Genomic DNA, 20,940 nt, shown 5'->3' on the forward strand with positions numbered 1-20,940 from the left:
AAAAAAAAAAAAAAAAACCTAAAAACCTGTGTACAATTTATACACAGCCCTCCGTATACATGGTTCCTCTGTATCTGTGGTTCCACATCTATGAATTCAACCAACTGTGAGTCATATAGTACTGTAATATTCACTATTGAAAAATAAAATCCACATACAAGTGGACCCATGCAATACAAAGCAGTGTTTTTCAAAAAACAATTTTATAATCATAAGATACTACTACAAACAATGATATGCCAACAAATTGCACAACCTAGGAAAAAATGGATACATTCCTAGAAACATACAATCTTCTAAGACTGAATCAAGAAAAAATAGAAAATCTTACCAGACCAACTACTAGTAATGAAACTGTATCAGTAATCAAAAAATTCCCAAACAAAAAAAGTCCAGGTCCAGACAGATTCACAGAGGAATTCTACCAAATATTTCAAGAGAAGTTAATATCTATCTTTATCAAACTGTTCCCACAAATTGCAGAGGATGGAATAATTCTAAACTCATTCTAAAATGCCAGCATTACCCTGACACCCAAACCAAAGATAATATTTTAAAAAATTAAAATTCACAGGCCAATATCTCTGATGAATATAAATGCAAAAATTCTCAACAAAATATTAGCAAATTGAATTCATCAATACTTTAGAAAGATCATACACCATGATCAAGTGGGATTTATTCCAGGATCCAAAGATTATTCAATATTCACAAATCAATCAATGTGATACATCATTAACAAAATGAAATGACAAACTCATAGCTAACATTATAATCAATTGTGAAAAACTGAAAGCTTTTTCTCTAAGATCAGGAATAAAACAGAGTTGCCCATTCCCACTTCTTTCATTCTACATGGTATTGGAAGTTCTGGCCATAGAAATAAAATAAGAAAAAGAAATAAAAGGCATTCATATTGGAAGGGAAGCAGTAAAACAGCTACTAGTGGCACATGACATGATACTACATATAGAAAACTCTAATGACTCCACCAAAAAACTGTTTGGCATAGTGATTTGATATTTTTATACATTACAAACTAATTACCACATTGCAACACTGCAGTATACAAAAGTAAAATATTTAAATCCTTTGCATTTTAAAACCACCAAAGAGAGAAGTCACAGGGAAAATTCCATTTATGCTGCATCAAAAAGAATAAAATACCTAGAAATGAAATAAGTTTAACTGAAGATGTGAATGACATATACCCTAAAAACTATAAGACTTAATGAAACTGAAGGCAACATAAATAAATGAAAAGATATACCAAGCTCATGAATAATTTTTTTAAAATAGTCATAGAAGAATTACTATATTAAACTATTTACCCAAAGCAATATACAGATTCAATGCAATTCATATCAAAATACCCAAAGCATTTTTAAGTAGAACAACAACAAATAATCCTAAAATTTTAGTAGAACTGCAAAAGACCCCAAATAGCCAAAGCAATCTTCATAATGAAGAACAAAGCTGAAGGTATCACACTCTCATATATCAAGCTGTAATACAAAGCTATATTAATCAAAGCAGTATGGCATCAAAACAGATGGACAGATCAACAGAACATAACAGGTGCCCAGAATTAAACCCACACACTTATATGGGCAATTAATCTATGACAAAGGAGGCAAGAGTACACAACAGGAAAGGGCAACAAAAGCAGAAGAAATAAATAGGACCAAGTCAAACTAAAAAACTTTTTCACAGCAAACCAAAAATATCAACAAAATTAAATCTACTGAATAGGAAAAGACAGTTGCAAATGACCTCATATCCCATAAGAGGTAATAACCAAAATATAAAAATAGTTTATATGGCTCAATATCTGAAAACAAAAACAAATTAAAAGTTTTTAAAACCTGATTAAAAGTAGGCAGAGGACCCGAATAGACATTTTTCCAAAGACATACAAATGGCCAACAGGTACAGGAAAAGATGTTCAACATCACTACTCATCACGGAAATGCAAATCAAAACCATAATGAGATATCACCTCACATCCCGTGTAAGAGACAAGTATTGCTGAGGATGTGGGAAAAAGGGAATCCTCATGCACTGCTGGTGAGACTGTGAATTGGCACAGCCACTACGGAAAACAGTATGAAGGCTCCTCAAAAATTAAAAATAGAACTACCACAAAATCCAGAAATTCCACTTTTAGGTCTTTTTCCAAAGAAAACAAAAACACAAATTCAAAAAGATATATGCATCTCCCTATGTTCACTGTAGTGTTATTCACAATACCAAGGTATGGAAGCAACTTAAGTGCCTACTGATAATATTGTCAACTATACTTCCATTAAAAAAGGCAATAACCCAGAGAATGACCTCTTGAAGAACTCATACATTAACTCAATGACAGAATTTACCTTTAGTGACTTCTTTACCACACAGATAAAATAAAAAATAAAAAATGCACAATAGCACTTGTGAAACAAAAAAAGTTTTGCTCCCATTCTTTACCTCTTCCTCCCCATCCCAGTCCTGAAGAATCAGAAACATAAGCATGAGGAGGAATAGTACAAAAGAGTAGATATTGTACTCACTTGCTCTGAGGTTGACCTGGCCAGGGCTGGAAGACAGTGGATAGTCTAGATCAAATCCAAATATTGGTGACCAGACAAGGAAGGAGGGTATCAATAATCAAAATGTGATTAGTGAAAAATATCATACATTATTTTCCTGGCAGCCTGTCAGTTTCAAAGCATTCCATTAATGAGTTACTAAAAAGAAAACAAAAATCATTTCTTCAAATAAATGGACTTCAGTGGTTTCCAACGTCAGGTGGCCATCACTAGAGGGTCCTTGTCTGGGAAGATGCTGTGAGCTGGGTAGATCCATTTTGTTTCCTTGGAAAAAGCTTCCTGCCTGGCAAGTTCAGTCTGCCCAGCCCCCAAGCTGAAAACTCTGGCTAAATATCACTCCTGCAATAGCATCTTCATCAGAGATCGTCTTCTCTTTGTTACCCAACAGGGCAGGGCCCAATCTCCCTTCACTGCAGACACTCTTACATCTACCCTCTCCCACCTAGTAAACTACTCAAACCTCACTTGTGAGCTTATTTATAAAGTAAACACGTGGGTCATGAGATAAAACATCTGGCAGCAACTTACCCAGAATATCAGTGACTGTGATGAAATTATTCTCCAAAGGAATGGTATGTTTCCCTGAAGAAATGCTCAAATGTAAAATGCAAAGTATCTTTGCTTAAAATTAAAAATAATCACAAATACCAAGGCCCTAAGGCTATTCAGATGTGAATTAAAAAAACAGTAGCACCAAGGTACTTACCTGTGTAAGTGTTTAATCAAGAATGGTTGGCAATGTTATTTATCTGGAATATCTTGCAAAATAAGGGAGACTAGATGATCAAAAGCAAGACTAATATACCTATTGGGCTTTTTAATCAACGCTAACATAATTCAACATTTACATAGCATTTTAGGTTTGGAAAGTTTTATTTTAAAAGTTATGTTTCTCAAAACTCTTTTGAAATGAGTTTAACATACTTGGTATCCTCTTTGCACATAAAGAGAATTCACAAGCCAGAGAGCAGAAATAATTTTCCTTGAATCACTCAACAATTCACAAGAAGTAGAACCATAATCCATCAATTAGTCACACGCTACACATTAGATATTAAAAATAGACATAAAAAAAATCAGGCAAGATCTAAGCAATCCCTTTGTGGACCAGAAAGGGAATTGAAAATGAGCAAGTTCATCTTTCGTCTCATACTTGCAGGAGGTGTGGGCTCAATCATAAGCATATTTGCTTCTTGACCAGTTGTTTTTTATTAAGAATGGTTTGATTTGTTGGTAAAAGCTATCAACACACTAAACAGTAGGTGAATCTGAAATATGCACTGGAAATTCTGCAAAGTGATTAGCAACTTGAAAAGGTGAAGTTAATCAACCTGCATTCCTAAGTGTCTTAGCATGACAGGTCATTCCAGCTCGCCACATTCAATGTATATTTTGTTGGTAATATACTGTGTATGTTAAAAAGAGAAAAGAAAAAAAGTATGTTACGGCACGCCATTTCTCAGCCAAAGTGGTTAATTGCTTGATTCAGTGAAGAGCCAAAAATAGGGAAAGGAAACAAATTAATATTCTCACAGGTTAAATCAAAAAGCATCTGTTTCATTTGTGAAGCTCTAGTGTGTAATACAGAAGCACTTTTGGCCGCCAGGCTGTTAATCTCTGAGAGGCTATAAACTTGTCATGTTAAGGACACTGCAAATTCAGCTTGAATATCCTTTGCTTTTCACATTAATAGCATGTAAGGACACTTATGCCTCTCATCATCACTTCAGTGCCTTGAGAAGACCACTGTTCTTGTTCTCCTCTCAAAGGACCACTACCACTTCAGCGTGTGACTTCTCAATCCTTTGTGATATTAACCCCTTAAATTAAACTTACTCGGAGATGAGGATTGGCACAAGAGCACTTGCCTTCTTTAGAGATCACACACTATCATTCTACCTGGAAAATTCAGAAGTATCCAAACCCTCCACTGTTGATTAAAACTTGTTCTGATATCAATAAAGAGATTCAAGCTTTCCTTTCTCAGGAGAATGGCAGAGATTTGATAAAACATCACAGATAAAAAGCTAAATCACAGCACAGTTTAGTAGTGCTCAAGCTCTAATTTCATGCTCCTCAGCTAAGTTAAACTCTAGCATCTTCAGATTTTACTTCATGCCCACATTTTTTCACCTAGAAAGAAGGGTTAATATATGCCATGAGATACCATAAAACTCCACAGGCAAGTTTAAAAGACTTTAAATGGGTTTGGTTGTGATGCTCCCTACATTTTTTAAAAAAAAATACTCTTCAGGAATTACTGTTATGGCTCAGCCTCACTCAGTAAGTTAAGGATCTGGGGTTGTGGCAAGCTGCAGCATAGGTCTCAGATGCAGCTCGGATCCAGTGTTGCTATGGCTGTGGCAAAGACCACAGCTGTAGCTCCAACTGAATGCGCAGTGTGGGAACTTCTATATGCAGTAGATGTGGCTGTAAAAAGAAAAAAAAAATTCTTTAATTATTTACATTCTTTACAAATATCAGAACCCAGAACTCTCTTTCATTGGTTGCTTATAGACTAACTTTTCCCAACTGCCCTAATACACTGCCTCCACACATCATTCCATCTCATCCAAATTCTTAGGGGGAATTCTAGAAACTTCATCATCTTAGTGGGAAAAGCCCCCAGAAAGAATTGTGACTTCCAACACTGTTCATCCACAAATTCAGAAGTCATTAGTCCATGATCTCATTCTACTAGTAACTTTATTGTCATATAAAGACATAGGACCAATGCTCTACCCTCACTGAAGTCAGGTCAATGACTGCCAAATTTTTGTTTTTTAACCACATAAGCCAAGTCATGTCATCTCTTCAGGCCCATTTCCTCATCTACAATGTATCAAGTTTGAACTAAGTATTTTCTATAGATTCTTTCAAATCTAAACCTATTTGGGGGGAGGACATCACCAAAATGGCAACATGAAAGGCTCCTGACTTTCCCACCACCTACTGATGTATTGAATACATGGCAACACATGGATCAAATCTGAGAGAAATCCAGAAACTAGTCAAGTAGCTCCAACACATTGGGCAACTGAGAAAACCTAAACACACCTAAGAAGTGATAAAAGCTAATACACACTCTTCATAAACCCCACAGTGGCACAGCACCATTCAACTCCACTGGAAACCCCCAATTCCTAGCTTCTCTCTGAGGAGTGAAGGGGTTGATAAAAGGGTACAAACCTCTGGTAGAAGCTAAATAAGGCAGAGGCCTAATGTGTAACAGTATAACTATAGCTGATAATATTGTTTTGTATAACTGAAATCTGCTAACAGAGTAATACTTGTGTTTTCATAAAAAATAAAAGTAAACATATGCGGTATGGATATGTTAATTGTGGGAATCCTTTCACAATGTCTGTATACCAAATCATCATGTTGTATGCTTTAAATATATTATAATTTATTTAGAAATTGTTCTTCAATAAAGCTGAAAAAAGACATAAAAAATAATCTAGGTGGCAAAAAATATTCAATATAAACTGCTTAATCCCTGATCAGGCCTGTGAAGACAATCAAACCTTACATTTCTTGAGTTTGAAAAACGTCTATTTCCTTGACATCAGAGAACTGTTGGAGCTAGCTTAATACACCAGAAGAATGATCCAGAAGCAATCTGTGTGATGTGTTTTAGACAATGGTATACTCTCAACTGAACTTCAGCAATGCAGTTATTTGAAAACCAACATAATTTAAGGCAGAATTGCTGGGAGACTTCTGCACCAGCTTTCGGCTCACTACACCACTGTCTCCGTATGTTATTAGGGAGATTAACTTTAAGAACATACTGGTTTAGTTCTGAGCAAGATGAGTGACCTTTCATTTCCACCAGGGCAGTGGGTTTGCTATAAATCCCTAAGTGTTAAATTCTGGGAGCCTAGAGATAAGCAGCTGCTGAGGGCTTTGCGTTCTTTCCTGTTATCTTAAGACACCCACAGCACATACTGCAAAACCTACCCACTTGAAGAAACCTTTAAAGCCCATGTGCTAAATGTGAACTTATTCAAGGCATTACTGGCAAGCTATTTTCATAAATGGATAGACCTGGAAGGGCCCTCAAGAGCTCACTCTATTCGACTTCTGGACCTCATTGCTTTGTCCTTGTTATCTTAAGAAATATGCACACCATGTGCCATCCAGACCCAAGCTTGCCTGGATTTCCAAGAGCTATTTGCTGTTCTTGGTCATTTCACAACACTCCTTCCAATTCTAAGAGGGAATTCATAGCCTTCATAATATTTTCTAGTTAATATAAATTGAAAGCAAAGACATATTCTTGACATATTGCAAGACTACCCAAACTTCTGGTCATATGCAAATTTTAAAGTATATTTAGACACAATTAAGTTTCCCTTAGGTTACACTTTATATTCTGGCTACCTATAAATCAAATATTACCACTACTTCACTCAAAAATATCCACTTTAGGGACCCACCGCCTAATGGAATGAAATGTGTGCATTAGCCTTCAAAATTCCACACTAAATATCTTTACTGACAAACTTTAATATAATTGTAAGCTCTCTATATTAAATTTTACATCAATTAACTATGCACATGTGTTTGTATGTTGACAAGATGTATAGCATGAAATTGGTTTAATGGAAAAACACCTTGAAATTCTAGCTGTGCCATCACTAATAATTCTTTACATTATGATGAGAAAAGTAATTGAAATATTTGTGACCTAGTTTCTTTATCTGTAAGGAAAAATGGTTCTACAGCCTCCATGTATTGAAAATAACTTGGGAAAAATTAAATAAGTGTTACCTTGAAGAGTTCGAAAAAGATTATTTAAAACGAATTAATAATATCATGAAAGCTACATTACTCTGACCACTGTGAATGAGTGTGCACATGTATGGTAGTGATTCAATCTTTAAAGTGAGTGAAGGAGGCATTTTTTGAGAGATAGGCACATCCTTACTTGAGGCACCCCTCTCCCCCGATATTAGTTGTCACACAACAAATTTCGTTAGTCAGTATTAAAATCATGACAGCCTGCTGTGCCTGCCATCTTGACACAGAAAGTACAGTGCAAGAACAAAACATTTTATCAATCTCTGGCTGCTGAACAAAGGGAGTAAATCAGGAGAAATGGAAGAAAAAGACAAGGAAACAACTGCATAGAGAGGAAGGGAGCAAGGGAATACGAGACTAGGAGATAAAACAAAGCTCCAGAGAAGGATAGAGATATTAAAAGGATAAAGAAAATAGGGCACCAAATATTCACTACTGAATCACATTTTATTTTCAACAGGCACATTGGGTAGACGGAGCATATTTGATGAGCGTTAATAAATTAAACTTATCAGAACTGGGGAAGTAGGATGTGAGCCTGCAATTCATTTCCCATCATTAGAGATTCCAGAGGAGAATAGGGCTAGTTTCGAGGAAAAAGCATACATTAGAGCAAGGTTATTTAGGAAGATCTATCAGTACCTTCCATTTAATTCGACACACATTTCATTGAGTGTCTACCCAGTGTCCCATATCATAGAAGATAATGGAAATGAGACAGTCCTTACTTCAAAGAGTTGGGAGTGCTAGGGATATGGTGGGAAACATTCATAACATGGTAGAATGGAATGAATCAAGGATCTACTTGCAAGTATGAACAGCCTATTGCTGGCACTTAACACAGAGGATGGGTGCTTTCAGGGTATGTAACCTCACCCACAGTCTCAATGTTAGGGGTTCTTTTGACTCTACTCTTTTTTGGCAATCCCTCATGCTCTGGAATTTTCTCTTTCTTAGTACCCAGGTCCAAGAACATTCCTGGATATGTCTGCAGAAGCACTGCTTGTCTACTAGCTACCTTAAAAGAAACTTCATATTATAATCTAGGAGTACAATCTAGAAATTAAACATATAATCTAGGAATTAAAGATTTTGGAGTCAGGTAGCACAGTCAAATCACTGGGCTGCATCCTACTACCTTCATGATTTTTGATAAATTATTCATTTTTTCTAAGTATTATCTATAAAGTAAATATGTAAGTGATCATATAGTAAACACCAAATATTAGCTAATTTTTTTTTTATTTTGGAGGTTGTATAGTTTTCCAGGCTGCTATAACAAAATACCACAGACTGCAGTGGTTTGAACAACAAAAATTCTGTTTCTCACAATTCTGGAGGGTGGAACTCCAACACCAAGGTACAATCTAGGTTGGTTTCTCCTAAGGCCTCTCTCCTGGGTTTGCAAATGACCACCTCTTGCTGCTTCTTCACAGGGTCTTCCCTCTGTGTACACATGACCCTGGTATCTCTTTATGTGTCCAAACTTCCTCTTCTAATAAAAATATTGGTTAGAATGGATTAAGGCGCATTCACATGACCTCATACAACTATAATCACCTCCTTAAAGACCCTATCCCCAATTTCAGTCACATTATGATGTACTGGGGGTTAAGATCGCAATATATGAATATCTGAAGGGACACAATTCAGACTATAACAGAAGGTATAATATGTTTATACAAATGTTTACACTCAAATTTACACACATACTCACATCTGTGTGACCACCTCCCAGAAGACAATGTAAAAATTTTTCCTTGGGAGTTCCCGTTGTGGCTAAGGAGGTGAAGAACTCGACTAGTGGCCAAGGCAGTGGCCATTCTGGATGCTAAGCCTGGATTCCGAAGTTGCGTCTAGGCCATTTTCACATCTGGATTTGGGGAGGAATAGTGCAGCATGCCAGACTCTGGATTTAAAGCTGAGCATTTTCTATTCAATTTGAGATTAGTCATAAACCATCTTAAACTACTGGAGAAAAAAAAATGGAACTGGCACAGAGATCAAGGAAAGATATTGCTGACTATCTGGCTCTTGGGAAAGATGAACAAGCTTGAATTCGAATGGAGCACCTTATTCGAGAAGACTATGTTGTGGAAGCCATGGAGATCCTGGAGCTGTACTGTGAGCTGCTGCTGCTGGCTCAGTTTGTCCTCATCCAGTCTATGAAGGAGTTAGATTCTAGTTTGGCTGAATCTGTGTCTATGATGATTTGGGCTGCTCCTCACCTCCAGTCAGAGGTGGCTGAGTTGAAAATAGTTGCTGATCAACTTTGTGCTAAGTACAGCAAGGAATATGGCAAGTTATATAGGACCAACCAGATTGGAACTGTGAATGACAAGCTAATGCACAAACTGAATGTGGAAGCCCCACCCAAAATGCAGGTGGAGAGATACCTGATTGAAATTGCCAAGAACTACAATGTGCCCTATGAGCCTGACTCTATGGTCATGGCAGAAGCTCCCCCTAGGGTACAGACATCTTATTGATGTTAGATTCACTGATGATGTGAAAAAAGGGGGCTCTGCAGTAGGAGGCAGAGTTGGGTTGACAGCACCAGTTAGTGGACCTGATGGAACAGTGCCAATGCCTATGCCATCTCCAAGTACTCCTTTGTCATACCCACTTCCAAAGCAACTAGTTGATGACATTAATGCTGATAAGAATGTATCTTCACAAATTATTTGTCCTGTACCCAAGCCAGAAGCTTCTGAAAAGCTCCCTTCCAGACCCATGGATACCTATGACAACTTTGTACTGCCAAAACTATCATCTGTGCCAGACATACTACCAACTACATCTGCTGGTGCCAACACCTCAGCATCTGAGGACACTGACTATGATGATCTTTTCTGGAGATTTGAAGAGTTGAAAAAGAAAATATAGGACTCCTAAACCGGATGATGTCCAAGTTCTGGGAGTTGAGACTGAGCAGTTTCTCCTTATAATATACATTCTCCATGAAATTCTGTTTCATCTGTTAACCATCACTGAGCACTCTCTTCCTCCAGGCTCTCTTTCTACTCTACCAAGCAAACTCTGCTGCTTTCCAGTTTTCTATCACTCCTGAGAGACTGACATTTGAAAACACTGAGGTTAGAGCAGCTGGCTCCTGGCAGCTGTGCTTGTCCATTTCCCGTAAAATTCTCTTTGCCCATGCCACTGTCCCTGCACAGCAGAGTGAGAAAGTGAAAGCATAATGGGGAGAGCTGTCAAAGATTGTTGGAGAGTGGATGAGAGTACTTCAGAAAGTATCTCAGTCCTATGCTGAGGTTCAAGACTTAGAAACAAATGCTTCTGTACAGAGGGATTTGTGGTGAGTGAGATTCAAGGCCAACGTGTGTACTTTCTCACTTTAATATAAATGGGAGAGAGAAAAAATGGCTCAGGAAGCCACTGTGACAGTTCTTGGAAGCTGGCTCTTTTCATTGACATACATACATACTACTCCTTGCTGCAGGGCACTGTTTGTTCCACCTGGATCCAGTTGAAAAGTTTATTTGGAAAGTTAAAGGCCTCTCAGTCTACTAGAGTCTCAGGAAGCCCTCTGTGGCCTTTTGCTTTATTGCTTTGAGTGCTGTGTTTCCCAGTTTCATAGATGGCAACGCTGTATAAATTCCTGTTTTCCCCCATCGCATGTTCTGTTGCACTGCATTACTGGCCAGGGAAGGACAGGTCATATAATGGGCAAAAGTCACCATTCAAGGCTAAGATGGGCTTCCAGTAGCCTTAAAGAAATATTCAAGTTTCTTGATTAGTGAGGTGGAAAGCCTAGAGGGGAAGTAGAGTTACTATTTTCATTTGAAAATGTAATGATTAAGAGAAACTTTCAAAATTCATCTCAGATAAATGTTGGTGCCCGTGTAGCTATAGGTGTCTGCTGCTTACTTCAATGGATGACCACCAGGTAAAGCCATCTTTCCCCACTGGGATGGCTTTGGGATTGGAAAATATGACTTTGGTTTCTGTGTGGTATATCTGTACATACTTGTTTCAGGCAACTTTTCTTTAATGTTTTTGATTGATTTGTATCTCACATCACAATAGTGCTAATAAAGTTAAAAATTCTGGAAAAAAGAAAAAAAATGCAACTAGTGTCCATGAGGATGTGGGTTCAATTCCTAGTCTTATTCAGTGGTTACTCATCCTGCCTTGCTCCAAGCTGTGGTGAAGTTAGCAGCTGCAGCTCAGATCTGTCATTTCTGTGGCTGCGGTGCAGGCTGGCAGCTGCAGCTCCAATTCAACCCCTAGCCTAGCACAACTTCTATATGCCACAGGTACAGCCCTAAAAAGAAAGAAAAAAATTTTTCCTTCACTGCAAATGCTCTGTCATGTGCCATCCCAATTGCTACTATATTTTCTTCCAGAAATGACCAGTACTTTTAACTTCTATCCTGATTGATAACTTTTACCTGTCCTTGAACTTTATATAAAAAAAATCATACAATATGATTCATTTGTGTCTGGCCTTAGTCAATAACATATCTATGAAATCCATCCATGTGGTTCCATGTTGCAGTAGTTTGTTCTAATTGCTATTTATGGATATATCATATTTTGTTCATTTGCCCAGTGAAGGGCATTTGAGTTATTTTCTGTTTGGGGGTATTATGAAGAAAGCTTCTATGCACACTCTTTTACATTATTTTGGTGAACATATGGATTCATTTGTCTTGAGTGGAATTGGTTCTTTAGAGGTGTATTGCTTAATTTTTGAAAAATGGTATTTTCTAGTTGTCTTCTCGTTTACTTCTAGTTTAATTCTAGAGTAGTTAGACAACATACTGTGAATTTCAATCATTTGAAACTTGTTGATATTTGCTTTGATGACAGTGTATGGCCAATTTTTATAAATATTCCATGCACAGTTGAAAATTATTCTGTAATTGCATAGTACAATATTCTATGAATATAATTGGTGCCAATTAAATCAAGTTGGTTACTCTTTTTTCAATATTTTCTATTTATGCATTTTTATTGTTAAAATCTCTGGATAATTACGGGGAGGGTTGTTTTACTAATCTTATTTCCATATTTTGAAACTATAGTCCTAGATGCATATAAATTTGGGCTGTTTCACATTCCTATTGAAATGACTTAACATCATGAAATTATCTCCATCTCTGGTAATATTTTCTCTTAAAATCTATTTTTCTTATACAGTAAAGCCACACCTATATTATTTTCATTAATGTGTTTATGATACATTTTTTCAATACTTGTACTTTCAATATTTCTTTCTCCACATATTTAAAGTTTATTTCCTATAAGTTATTATAGGAAATTAAATTATTAGCTAGAAAGATCACCTTTGTTTTTAATTATATTATTTAGTCTAGAACTTCAATTATTCACATATGTGAGTTTAAGTCTATGGTCTTGATACTTGTTTTCATATGTTTTTGTTTATATGTTTCTTGTTTTCTTGCCTTCCTTTGCATAAATCAAGCTTTTAAAAATTATTTCAATTTTTTTTCCATAATCAGTTTTTTAATAGTATAGTCATTATTGTCTTGGTAATTATAAAAATTAGGTTTTTCTGTTTTAAAACTGAATTTCTCTGACTTTTTATAAATCGTATTTTTTAAATTACAAATACGTCTTTATTTTCTTGAACATTTTAATTGCATTCATTTTAAAATTCATTTCTGAAACGATAAGGATCTGAATCATCTTTGTTACTCCTTCTATAAAGGTAGGATTTTGGTTTTTTGTTTTGTTTCGTTTTTGTTTTTTGCTTATCTTATAATTCTGATTGGAAGCCACATTCTGTGGATAGGGAATCGTAGAGGCTCTTGATGTTTTTTTCTCCAAAAAGCTTTAAAAGTGTTTTTTAAAAGTATTTAAAGTTCAGGTGGATCACTTACCCTTTGAAGGTTAGTTTCAGTCTTTGATAGGTTTGGACTATTTGGGTTTTGCTCTTAATCCTAGGATATGATCTTTCAGTGCCTCAAGAGAATGCCTAAGTGTTTACTGTCCCTTCTAATTTGACAGGATTTGAACATCTATCTGTGTGTCCCCCTCATAGCATGGAAATCTGTATTCAAATCTTCAAGCCACTGTATTTTCTTGATTTTTTTTTTTTTTTTTTTTTTTTTTTTTGTCTTTTTGCTATTTCTTTGGGCCGCTCCCACGGCATATGGAGGTTCCCAGGCTAGGGGTCGAATCGGAGCTGTAGCCCCTGGCCTACTCCAGAGCCACAGCAATGTGGGATCTGAGGTGCGTCTGCAACCTACACCACAGCTCACGGCAACGCCGGATCGTTAACCCACCGAGCAAGGGCAGGGACCGAACCCGCAACCTCATGGTTCGTAGTCGGATTCGTTAACCACTGCACCACGACAGGAACTCCTGTATTTTCTTGATTTTGTAAAGTCTTTCTTTATATATGCAGTTTAACAGTCAATAGTTTAAAGTAAAATAATACATGAATTTTTATCCTCTCTTCCTTACAGCTCCATTTTCTCTGGGAATGTACCCTTTTGGCAGCCCTCATGTCAGTATCCTCAGCTCATTTCAATCAATGTTTTGGTTTCTGCTCTATTCTCCTGCTTTGGTTTGTGCTGATATTCTACAGTATCATTAAATACACACACACACACACACACACACACACACACACACACACACACACACACACATTCTCTCTCTCTCTCTTACTTGTTTATTGACCAATGTGTTAATCCAATACCAACTACTCATTCATGCATGTAACACACACTTACTTCTGGGCTACTATTTTTAATGTATTAGTGTGGTTTTCCCCAGATTTGACATTTGTCTAGAGTTCTGAGAAAGTGTACAGTGAGAAACAGTAAATAAATGAGAGGAAAGTAAGGAATTGGAAATTATATCAAATAAAGACAGCAAAATCAAACGTGTATGAAGTACTCATGTATTGGTGCTCCACAAGACACAGTGGCAAAACTGAAGGATATTTATTTGGAGTGTGAGACTCCAAGAAGTTAATATTTGGGGGGGGAAAGATAGAATGTAAAGTTGTGAGTAAAATTCAAGCACTATAAAGCAGTTTAGAAACCAATAATAAGATTTATGAAAGAATTACAAAGTATAACTCAGCATGTGTATATTGAACTTAAATCTATCTCCACTTAAAATAAGCTGAAGTGAATAAAACAAACAAGCAGGACATTTAGTTCTAGTTATCAGGAGGATAATCATTTTAAATTTCTGTACCTTCCAGAAATGAAATGATGCCAACTTGTACTTTACCACATAGGGTGGCAGGATGGAACACATTAGTTTGCATGTCCTAAGTTAAAATGTTACAGTTCAAATGAGAATTTTATGTTTTTCTTTTTTTGCTATCAACAAATTCTAGGGCTAGCTGGATGCTGGTTAGTACATTTTAGACACAGTGGGGCACAAGATTTTTGAGGCTATGGGAGTTTCAGGACATATTGTTTGAAGTAGGATTAAGACTTAATTCCATTTATACATGGCTGCACCCCAGATTTACTGAATCACTATCTCAAATTATTGTTACTAAGCTCTAAAAATTTTTCAGACATGGAGCCAGGTTTACAAACCACTGCTTCAAACTAGGAATTACATTTTATTACTCTTCAATTTGCACAGTGGCATTCAAAAACACAGAACACTCTCACATTTCAATTTCAATCAAATATTTTATTAGTTAAAAAAGGCAGTGAATATATTCCTCCCAAAATAAAATTAATAGATAATTCCAAAGATAAAGAGTTAGAAAACCTTCCTTGAACATTACAACTCTCATTTTTTAATATGTGATTCATAAAGAAGCAATTTTCATTGCTGATGATTTATAAAATGATACAGAATTTCTGATCACACAATATGATTGTGGAACTGAAACATTTCCTCCTAAAAGTAAGAAGAAATGCAGAGCACAATAAAGTAAAAATAATCTAGAATTCATAACAGGGTTTGCAAGGATGATAAGAAAATCTCAAGGTACAGCAAACAAATAGTGAACCGAAAGCTAAGGTAAACATGCATATGATCTTATGTCATTGCTGCCCAAGGGGCTGTCATTGTTCTGAATCATGGAGGGACGAATTTTATAAAGCTCATGTAAAGACAGTGGGTAGGACTGTAGGCCCTTGCAAAGTAGGAGCTAAAACAGACTCCTACATAAAACTGGATCTCAATAGGCTAAAAACTCAGCAAAGTGTAGATTATTAGGAAGTTTGAACATAAACACAGGGAATTGAAAAGAAAGCTTACCTGTCTCAGTCTAGACTCTAGATAGAAAGTAAGTATCTTTTGGAAATTCGAAGAGCTAAGTTTTGAAAAATCCTGCATATTTAGATCTTGAAACTATAATATCCTTAAGCTGATAAGATATAATGTGGAAAACAGCACAAAGTAAATATGGGTAATATTTATAGTGATAAAGAAAAAACTAAATAAAAGTGAAAAAGGAACAATAGAAATTTGAAAAAGGACTAATCAGAACATCTAGCAATAAAGACTGAATAACTAGAAGATGGATCTAATGCATTATAGTGAAATTTCTTTAGAAGAAAATTTAGATAAGAAATCCCTATAGAAGAAAATTTTTGATGTCTTACCACTGATGAAGACATAAGAAGTCTTAACCTCTGAAAACAAATAACCAGAAAACTGTTTGAAAAACAACTGTTTTTGGACATTGGGCAACAGGCAGTTTCTAGACCAGGGACATAATGAGGTAGAATCTCAACCGTATGTGACATCTTAAAGAGTTGAGAAGGTCAGTGTAAGGGAGACCACTGTAGAATAAATTTGTGGGCAGAGTTCCAGTAAAGGAGAGAGTTATGCAGAAAAAGTCTACATTGGCTTATCCTTGAGCATTTGCTAAGGGCTATGCCTCATACGTATAGTGCAAAACTCCATAAAATAGAATGAAGAATGACCAGGGAGTTGTAAGGAGAGTGATTCCCAGAACTCACAGTGTGTAGGAAGTTACCTGAGTTCCAACCAGAGTGGAGAGTCCTCAGTGATCATCGGGTCATTCAGTGTAGACCCAGATGAATAACACTTTAGCAGTAAGGCTGTATTACCCCTACAGTGTAAACAACTCCAAATCTACCTTAACAAAGTTTAAAAGAAGGACCTCAAAAAGGGTCAAACTGATTGGTAAATAATTACTTGCTGAAAGCGGTCTTTCTAGTTAGGCAACAAAATCCAGACCTTCAACAGTAATTTTCACAATGTCCAGCATCCTTTCAAAATTACTAGATATACCAAGAAGCAAAAACATGCAACTCAGAACCAGGAGACAATCCAATCAATGGAATCAGATACAGAAACACCAGAAATGACAGAACAAACTTAAAAGCATATTACAATAGCCATCACAACTTTATATATGATAATATTTGTATAAAGAAAAATATGCTTCCTAACACCATAAACAAAAATAAACTAAAAATGGATTAAAGACCTAGATATAAGACCAGATACTATAAATATGAGAGGAAAACATAGGCCAAACACTCTCTGACATGAATGACAGCAATATCTTCTACTCACCTCTTAGAGTTATGACAATTAAAAAAATAAACAAATGGGACTTCATTAAACTTAAAAGTTTCTGCACAGCAAAGGAAACCCTAAACAAAATGAAAAGACAACCCATAGAAGAGGAGAAAATATCTGCAAATGAATCAATGGACAAGGGATTAATCTCCAAAATTAAGCTCAATATCAAAAACAAACAAACAACCACATCAAAAAATGGGCAGATCCAAAACAGACAATTCTCCAAAGAAGACATACAGATGGCCAAAAAAACACATGAAAAGATCTTCACCACTCATTATTAGAGAAGTGCAAATCAAAACCACTATGAGGTACCACCTTACACCAGCCAGAAGGGCCATCATCAAAAACAATACAAACAATAAGGGCTAGAGAAGGTGTGGAGAAAAAGGAACTCTCTTACACTGTTGGTGGGAATGTAAATTGGCGCAACCACTGTGGAAAGCAGTATGGAGATGCCTCGGAAAACTAAAAATAGAACTACCATTTGATCCAGCCATCCCACTCCTGGGCATCTATCCAAAGAAAACCATGACTCAAAAAGATACATGTACTCCAGTGTTCATTGCAGCACTATTTGTGATAGCCGAGACATGGAAACAACCTAAATGTCCAGCGACAGAGGAGTGGATCCAGAAGATGTGGTACACATACACAATGGAATATTACTCAGCCATTAAAAGGAAAGAAATAACGGCATTTGCGGCAACATGGATGGACATAGAAATTATCACACTAAGTGAAGTCAGTCAGTGAGATGCCAACATCAAATGCTATCGCTTACATGTGGAATCTAAAAAAAAGACACAATGAACTTCTTTACAGAACAGATACTGACTCACAGACTTTGAAAAAGTTATGGTTCCCAAATGAGACAGGTTGGGGGGTGGAGGGATGCAAATGCTGTAAAATTTGGTTGTGATGGTTGTTGTACGCCTATTAATGTAATAAAATTCATTAAGTAATTTTAAAAAAAATAAGAAAAATATGGATAAAACTAAAGAAATGTTAGATATTAAAAATAAAATAAAAAGAATTTCTTAAGATGAGAACTACAATGTGTGAAGTGAAAATTTCACTGAACAGGCCTACAAGCAAATTAGATATAGTTTTGAAGATATATCAGCAACATATATTGAATGAAGCATAAAGAAACAGACTGGGAGTTCCCGTCGTGGCACAGTGGTTAACGAATCCGACTAGGAACCATGAGGTTGCGGGTTCAGTCCCTGCCCTTGCTCAGTGGGTTAACGATCCAGTGTTGCCGTGAGCTGTGGTGTAGGTTGCAGATGCGGCTCGGATCCTGTGTTGCTGTGGCTCTGGTGTAGGCTGGTGGCTACAGCTCCAATTCGACCCCTAGCCTGGGAACCTCCATATGCCGTGGGAGCGGCCCAAGAAATAGCAACAACAACAACAACAACAAAAAGACAAAAGACAAAAAAAAAAAAAACAGACTGAAAAAGAAGCAGTAGCAGCTGATCTGTGATCTGATTGCAAATAATTTAATACATACATAATTAAAGAACCAAGAGGTGAGGAGGGGCATAGAAAAATATGTGAAGAAATATTATTTGAAAATTTTGAAATATGGTTAAAAACTATAGACTGCTACAAGGGGCTCAACATATCCTAAGATTAAGCACTAGGAATACCATACCAAATCACATAATTTTCAATTCTGAAAAACAAATATATAGAGAACAATCTTAGCAGTAGTTCCTTTTCTGACCAAAAAGAAAGATTACATAGAGAAAAATAACATTTTTTTATCCAGAGAAAACCATAATTCGAAAAGATAATGCAGCCCAATGTTCACTGCATCATTACTTACAATAGCCAAGACATGGAAGCAACCATGTAACTAGGGACATTATTTCCAAATTCCCACAACATATTTGCTCTAATTGGCTTCAGAATATAATTTTTGTGCCTGAGCCAAGAAAGTGGATGAACTTTCCTAGAGGTCTAAGGTTTAAGCCTTTGATGCAGAGAGTAGCCTAGAATTTCTTGTCAATTCCTCTTCCATCTCATTGTTCCACAAATGTTTTCCTCAGATTATTAGTGATGCCTTGATTTCTCCAGTGAGATAAAGAGGGCAGCAGACACACAGGTCTTTTTTGTGACCGACTCTACCACTCTTTCCATTCAATATGGATAAGTATCTTTAAGACAAACACGTTCTAAAATACCATCATCTCTGGGTGGAAGGATAAAGAATGATTTTTAATTTTTCCCCAGATCTCCTTATTTTCACCAAAAGAGGTCAAGAAGTACCTTTAGATCTTACAAGCTCCACATCTTATGGAATTATATTAAATTGATGGCATCCCCTTATTGTTGCAAGTTCTCTACCAAATCCTGGGTCATTGCCCTTCATTTCTTACTGTAAGTCCTGGATGAATAAAATCCTTTCTCATGCTATTATTGACATAAATATTAGTGATTTTAATACGTAAGTCGATCCTTCCAACACAATAGCATCCTAGCACAGTAACCTCCAATTATCCTGTCTTCTATTTCATCTCAGCCACTCACTCCAAGGGGCTAAATCTCATCACTCCTAAAATTGCTCCCTCCATAATCTCAGTTTGATGTCACAAGTTGTCCAACCATTTCCTCCCTATAGAATCCTGACTCCTTATCCCTCCACCCTACCAGTGCTTCCGATCCATTGATCCTGCCACCTTGTCATTCTTCATACTCATGGTGTCCTCTTCTCCCTCCTGTCAGAGCTTAAATTCAAGGCCAATTATTCATAATACCTTCACTGCACACACCCTCCATTTCCTTACCCCTCTCTTGTATTTTCTTGGCCATACAAAACCCTGATTAAATTAAATTTGCTCCAGTTAAATCAAGTTCTCTGCCTATGCCACACTCACAGCCATGCAGCTGAATATGGTGAAAGAAAAGTAACAGCATGTTGACTGGTCTCAATTTGAAATCATGACCACAACCTTCAAAAGGGCTGTAATGCTGGTTAGAAACTGCTATTTCTACCCTGGTCATTTCTTCTCACTGTTGTCTAGGTGATGAATTTACATTCCTCTATTGCACCTCAAACATCTAAAAACTTCTTCCTTACCTTCACTCTCAGATGACTTTGCTTCCACTTCACTGAAAAAAAAAAAAAAAAAACAGCAGAAGCAATCAGTAAAACTCTCTAAGACTCCCACTCCCACATCTACCCACCTCTGAGTGTCTACACACAGCCTCCTCACCTGACAAGGTAGGAGAGTACCCCTCACTCCTAGATTGAGTCACCCCCTCTACATGTGTGCTGGATTTCCTTCTCTTTCCAGGCCTTTCTCTTACAATGGTCAGGTGCAGGGCAATAGTACAAGTGAGAGCCCCCTCGATATATATATGTACACATCATATTTATGTATGTATATGAAATCATACATAGTAAACATAAGAGTATCTTGATATACATATATTGTACATCATATTGTATAGGTGTGTATCTAAAATGGTGATGAGGAAGACACCAGCATGAATAAGCAAATTCAGATACATGTTACTTTTTAAAAAGATAATTTTTCTAATCAGCAAGCAGCAGAATAAAACAAAGATACCTTGAATATCCCAAGCACTGAGTTGAGGGTGTTATAGCAGCTCAGTTACTATAAAAAGCAATGTCTGAAAGGAAATTGAGACCTTGAGAAGCTAGATAACTAGTTCAAAATCACAGACAGGGTTTTGCCCCCAGTGATGGTCCGACCCCAAAGCCCATGCTTTATTCACTATGCTGTGGAGAGAAAAACACCATAATTTACCACATGGCTGGTGCTAATGTAACTTCCTAGACATTCTCATTTCAAGACCAGGCTTTGTAGTACCAGCTCCATGGCACTGAATCAGGAGCCAGGGTTGTGGCGGGGGTGGGGGGTGGGGTAAATAGGTTGGGACCTCCTTGCCCTGTCCCAGTGAATCACAGCTGTCTTTTGCTAAAGAGCTGCTGCTAGACTGACCCCACAGGCAGTGGTATTTCAGCTGTAGGGATACTGATTCCTAG

At 36.8% G+C, this 20,940-nt stretch overlaps 1 long non-coding RNA gene and 1 pseudogene across 1 annotated transcript in view; one reads left to right on the forward strand and one right to left on the reverse strand.

Annotated features, from left to right (window-relative positions):
• Positions 1-20,940, reverse strand: part of LOC110256435 (uncharacterized) — a 91,442-nt gene that overhangs the window by 21,448 nt on the left and 49,054 nt on the right. The window contains exon 2 of the long non-coding RNA XR_014824912.1: positions 20,008-20,039. This is a non-coding gene — a long non-coding RNA (uncharacterized LOC110256435). The remainder of the gene's footprint in view (positions 1-20,007; positions 20,040-20,940) is intronic.
• On the forward strand, positions 9,297-10,283 carry LOC146397756 (IST1 homolog pseudogene; annotated as a pseudogene).

This window comes from Sus scrofa, chromosome 13 (assembly GCF_054392235.1).
Source record: "Sus scrofa isolate SSC_HxYL_T2T_F1_AM1 chromosome 13, Sscrofa_HxYL_maternal_Yorkshire_Landrace_v2.0, whole genome shotgun sequence".
Taxonomy (NCBI): domain Eukaryota; kingdom Metazoa; phylum Chordata; class Mammalia; order Artiodactyla; family Suidae; genus Sus; species Sus scrofa.